Here is a 6,724-nt window from a genome sequence, read left to right as displayed (position 1 = left end):
TGGCTTCACCAAGTCAGCTTAAGGGAGACCAGGGCTGGTCTAGGAGCACCTAAATCAGTCACACTGATTTACCTAGCTGACATGGGTCAGCTCGAATAGTCAAGTGATCCGATCAGAACATAATTTCACCAAGAGGCCAGGTAAGTTCGATCAGTGGGAGGGTCTGCCAAAGCTTGCCTTAGACACCATCAGAAATGGCCAGGTAAGCAGGCTCCCAATTAAAAACCACTGGTCTGGTTTACCTTAGACACCAACTGGTTTAATTAGTTTCGATTAGATCAACCTAACAGTTCGTGCTAGACCGCTTAGCCAAAAATCAAATCTATTTGGTTCTCGTTAAAGATATGGACTTGACCAACTACAACTATTGTAATTGATCTAGAGAATCCTTGACCTAATCAAAGACAACAATTGATTAGATTTAGTCAATTCTCTAATTAAGTCCATCTTTAAGCTAACCATAGGTCTAACCCAATTAATGGACCTAATTCCCACTAACCCATTAACCCAATGTGTTGTGATTTGTGTCTTAGGTTCTTCAATTCACAATCCTAGAACCTAATCAAACAACTTCTTAATTCTTAATTAAGTTTTGGGCTGAGGGTTGGGTTCGGCTTTTCAAAAAATAATTTTTATATTTGTAAATAATTTTACAATATGATTCTACCAACCATATTGCATGTTTGATTCATAATCAAGATGTAAGTGAAATAAACATGAAACTACTTTAGATCTAATCTAAACAGGTTCATGTAATTGAAACAATTTCAACTTTAAACAATTTCTTTGCACAAAAATTATTAACAAAGAGATTTTATTTTAGATTTAAATATATTTTAAATCTAATAAATCATAAATTTAATCTAGATCATATCTAATAAATTTATGATTAAAGATAGATCTACACAAACTAGGACAACCTTTGCACTGTAAGGGGTAAACCATACAGCAGGACAACCTTGCAGTTTGTGATTGATCTAAAATTTTAATTTCAGATTTAATAATCAGATTATAAATTAGATCTAATCTAAAAATAATCTAAGCATGTATAAATAATCATGTAATAAAGAACCTGGCTCTGATACCAATTGTAGGAACCAGATCTAGGGTTTCAGGGTTAGATCTTGAAAAAGAGGGTTAGATCTTAAAACTTTTTCAAGATCATACAGCGGAAGACTAAAATAAATCAAAATTTATTTTCTAAGATCAGAAAATCCTTAGATCTAAGATCCTATTACATGATTATTACATGGCATTAAATCAAAAAATTAAAATATATTTAAATATAGTATGAACTACATGTTGATCATATCAACATGTTTCTATACTAGCTACATCTAATGTATGTATTAAACAATAGATCAGATCTGTTACCTTGCAAGTTAGACGTTCTAACCTTGCTGATCTGGGCTTGAGGATGATGTTGCAAGCCGCACACGCGTCCGACCTCTAGGAGTCGTCCACACGAGCCCACGAATCTCGATCAGAAGTCCTGCTTCAGGAAATCAGCACAGTATGCTAGTACTGCGCTGATCCTTCTTTGATGGTTGATCAGGTGCCTCCTTCTTCTTGATTTGGACTCTTTCAAAGATGGAAAGTAGAAGGAGAAGTTTCAGATCTGAGACGCTCTCAGGAAACTCAAGATGGAAGGAGGAAAGATATGAAAATAAAAACCCTAGAAGAAGACCCTCTTCTTCTTCACGTTTTTCTCTCTAAACGCCCTAACTTGCATCTTTTATATCTCCACGACCCAAAGGTATTTCTCTCTAATTTTTGGATACTAGAAAGGTCTCTCAAATATCTATCTCTCCTTAAAATTTCACAAAGAAACTCATCTTATATAGAGAGATATGATAGAGTCCTTGTCTAGGTCAAACACCTAGTCAAGGCTTATCCAAACATGGCAAGTTAAGGGACGCCCAACTCTTGAGCACCTCCTTCATATTTTCATGGATGGATCAACAGAAAAGGATGCACAATGTAAACCCTAAAAGCCATGAAAATTTCAAAATAAATTTGGATAAATTCAGTGCAAAATTGAAAGAGTTTTGGATTTCTAAAACTCTATCTCATAGAATTCAAATCCAAACTTATTCCTTTTAGATTTGATCAAAACCACCTTCCATGTAAGAAAGAAGAGAGGAGACCTTTTGTGAACATGGGAGAGATCTGAGAGAGGGCTTTTGTCGCACAAAATAAGTGAAGATTGGCATTGAATAAGAGAGAGGGCGTGGAGAAGGCTTATGTGGCGCAAAGTGGAATCCTAGTCCTACTAGGATTCTGTCTCATGACTTGTTTTAATTTGGTTTCCCAAACCAAATCAAATCAAAATTAGATCAACCAAATTAAAATAGGTCTTAATCTAATTAATAACCTAATTTAATCAGATTAAATTAGATTTAAATCTGATTTAATTTTCTAATCAAATTAGAAATTAGATTGACCCAAGTCCTAGTTGAACTAGGACTAGTTTTTCCTTGCACTTGGCTTATCCAATAAACCAATTAGACTTGATCCAATCAAGCTCAAATCAAATCTAATTAAATCATATTTAATTAGATTTAATCTCAGTCCATTGGCTTAATCAAATTAAGCCAATTAGCAATCAAATTACTAATCGATCCTCCTGCAACACTTGCACTCGGTTAAATATCAATCGTATTGATCATCTAACCCTAGAACGATTCTTAATCGTTGATCAACCATCTGATCGGATCATGAACTCTAATGTGTGTGACCTCATAGGTCCGAACCTAAGCCGGTAGCATAGGAACAAATTCCTATACCAATCAAAGTGACCATCTAGCAATGATACCCGACGACCGGATAGGTCGAATGTGTAGAACAACATCCTTAGAACCCATGCGGATATAGTTTTCATATAATTCATCTCCTTGACCAAAATGATCATAGGACACTCCAGAGCTCAACTGTCAACTCTGATCAGGTTGTCCACATTGTATTTCAAAATATCAAATCCATCTGATGGATTACCCTGGCCAAGGTTTTGCTAAATTGAAATACAGCGACTCATTCTTCTCCAACTCTTGGAGTGGTCAATCCCATCTCGATCACACTCTGACTTTGCAAGTACTTGACTGTGCCCAGAAGCCTTCCGTCCCTGAATTAGAAATTCAGTTAGTCCAGTACCAAAGCACAGTGAGTTGCTTGCAAGTCACTGAGGTGATCTCAAGTCTAAGGGACACTTATACCTATATCCCATCAGAGACATTCTCGACAGCAGAATGCTCTGGAGTTGGTCACGTTCAATGACGATGTACCCTTACATCTCACCTGTATGCCATACCAGTATCTCCACACTCCTTGGTTAAGAGGACAACCAACCCATATGGCCTACAGCGACCTATGCTCGATAGAAGCTGTCGTCCTTATTAACAGCTTATCATTTGGTCGTGAACAGTTTTAAGGACTAATCGATAAATCCTCTCTTTATCGAATCTAAATAGTCCTAAGGACTTCATCATAACAACGGAGTTCATTAGAAGATGAAAGCTTATGATGAAAATGCCAAATATATTTTATTTATTAACAAATCAATTACAATACTTAGTTGCTCAACCGTCAACAGCTTGACGATTGGCTTTTTGGGACACATTTTCCAACAACTCCCACTTGTCCTAAAGCCACTCGGCACAGTATCTAATACCCATCTTCGACTTGTGGTTGTCGAACTCCTTTATTGCCAGGGCTTTAGTGAAGGGGTCGGCTAGGTTCTCCTTTCCATCGATCTTCTGAAGGTCGACGTCACCTCGATCCACGATCTCCCGGACCAGGTGGAAGCGGTGCAAGATGTGCTTCGTCCGCTGATGTGCTTTGGGTTCCTTCGCCTGAGCTATGGCACCAGTGCTGTCGCAGTAGAGCAGGACCGGACCATCGAGGGAGGGTGCTACTCCGAGCTCGTTGATGAATTTCCTCAGCCACACAGCTTCCTTCGCGGCATCTGATGCTGCGATATACTCCGCTTCACAAACAGAGTCTGCCACAGTATGCTGCTTGGAACTCTTCCAGCAGATGGCTCCACCATTCAGAGTAAAGATATAACCCGACACACTCCTGCTGTCATCATGGTCAGATTGGAAGCTAGAGTCTGTGAACCCCACAAGTTTCAGATCTGACTCGCCATAAATCAACCATTGGTCCTTAGTATTTCTCAAATACTTAAGGATGGCTTTAACCACTTTCCAGTGGTTTTCTCCAAGATCAGATTGGTATCTACTCACTACTCCTAGTGAGTATGCCACATCTGGTCTTGTACATGTCATGGCGTACATGATAGATCCCACGGCTGAAGCATATGGGACTCTACTCATACGCTCTCTCCCTTCAGGAGTTATCGGACAATCCTTCTTAGAGAGAGAAATTCCTTGGCCTATCGGTAGATAGCCCTTCTTGAAATTCTCCATGCTGAACCTCTTCAGCACAGTATCTATGTACATGGACTGGGATAATCCAAGCATCCTTTTAGATCTATCCCTATAGATCTTCATCCCTAGGATGTAGGATGCTTCACCCAAGTCCTTCATGGAGAACTGTGATGACAACCAAACTTTTATTCCCTGTAGTGCGGGGATGTCATTCCCGATTAAGAGAATGTCATCCACGTACAAGATAAGGAATACCACAACTGGACCATTTGCCCATTTATAGATGCAGGGCTCTTCTCCATTCTTAATGAAGCCATACGTTTTGATCACCTTATCAAAATGCATGTTCCAACTCCGAGAAGCTTGCTTCAATCCATAAATGGATCTCTGAAGCTTGCACACCTTGGACTCATCTGTGGATGTAAAACCCTCAGGTTGTATCATATACACCTCTTCGATCAGCTCTCCATTCAGAAAAGCTGTCTTTACATCCATCTGCCAGATCTCATATATATTTATGCATTTATTTATGTATTTACATATCATGAATTGATAATTTTTTGTTTTGCATGGGATGATTATCATTCGTCACGTGAATCCCAGTATGGATATATAAGTATATGTCTCTTTAATATATATATATATATATATCAATTATTATTTATTTAGGTTACTTGGAATATGATACTAATTGCTCTAAGATCGCAATGAATACTATTAAATTATATTTTATTTGGCAAGAATAAGATTTGAATAACTTGATTGAAACAATGTGGTTAGTCGAGTCAAGGGTGGGAACCCGGCATTATGAATAGTCTTATGATAGCTAGAAATATGATACCGTGATAGCCTCATCATGGATAAAAATGTTATATTTTGGTTTGCCATCCGTGGGCCAAAGTGTGGCTATAGTTAGTCTAAAACCAAAAATTTTACTATAGAAGTAAGCAAAAAGATGATGACAATTTTCCATTTAATACTATTGCAATAGCTAAACAAAACAATAATTATTTAAGTATAAAAAATTTAAGATAGTATTTTTTTTTATAGCAAAGGACACTACTATGACATTCAACAATAATTTTGATGGGGTGACACAATGTTAACCCTATTATTAATTTTTTATAATAGCATGAGAGATTTCAATCATAAAGCAGTTGAAATAATTAAATAATTGTAATAAATACATGATCTACAATAGAGTGTGAAAATCTATTAGGAAATGGCTTTTATCAGAACAAAGACCAACTCGCTCTCTATGCAAGGTCAACCTTCAAGTGTTTGTTGTTATATATTGAAAAATTGACCCTTGTAGTTGTGACTCCCTAACTCCACCTCCTTAATGTTATATTTTATGATAGATTTTCAATTCTAGACAAAGGTGCTAGAGCAAGGTGAAGCTTGACAAGGATGATGGTGATCAGACCTGCAAAACAAGTCTCTAACCGGAATGATTTCGGTGGAAACATTCTGACAGTCAAATCAAAAATTTAGAACAAATGGAAAGGAGCATGTGAGAGAGTTGCATAGTTTTATTTATAGAGGTGAGAGCTATAAGAGAAAAAAGTTATGACAGACCTTCCTACCTCCATCGAGCATACCCTCAAAATTCTCACTTTGATTTTTATGAATTTGGCAGGTGGCGTCACCTCATGTGACATGTGGTCAGCTGCTTCCATTAATGACCCTAGTCAAAACCCTTGAGATCTAATAGTTGATGTGATCTTATCTCGCACGTGGCTAGCTATTTTTCTTAATGACTATGGTTTAAGTACCTGAAATTCAGAGGTTGATGTGACCTTTTTCTATGCGCGGCTAGCCATTTTTCTTAATAGCTTGATTTGAAAGGACCATGCAAGAGCTCCCTGCAGACCTTTCTGAGCATGGCAACCGAAGTAAAGAGTAAGAGAAGTGTGTCTTAACAGCCTACCATATATACTGTTGAACAAGAAGAACTGACGGTGGATGCCTAGGTCAGAGCCGACATGGGGGTTGAGACTCCAAACCTGAGGTAGTGTCTAATGTTTGGAGATCACTTTGACAATGAGAGTAGTGGTCAACATGAGAATTAGCAACCAAATGCTCCTGGTGAAGGGATTGGATGCCGATGCTGGAGTTAGTGGCTAAGGTCGTGGGTTGGCAGTTGATGTAAGGGTCAGTAGCCGATGCATGGATCGGTGGCTAATGTATGGGTCGGCTACGATCAAAGTTCACTCATGTCTATAGATTAGGTATCAAAGTTCTACCCCTAACATTTGCCCTCTACTCCCTAGCTTGAGCCGGGTCAGGCATAGGGAGTACGAACTATCTTATGCCCACTGAAGACATGTGTCAAGCCT

This window comes from Elaeis guineensis, chromosome 11, assembly GCF_000442705.2.
Source record: "Elaeis guineensis isolate ETL-2024a chromosome 11, EG11, whole genome shotgun sequence".
Classification (NCBI taxonomy): Eukaryota; Viridiplantae; Streptophyta; class Magnoliopsida; order Arecales; family Arecaceae; genus Elaeis; species Elaeis guineensis.
This window is presented reverse-complemented; position numbering follows the sequence as displayed.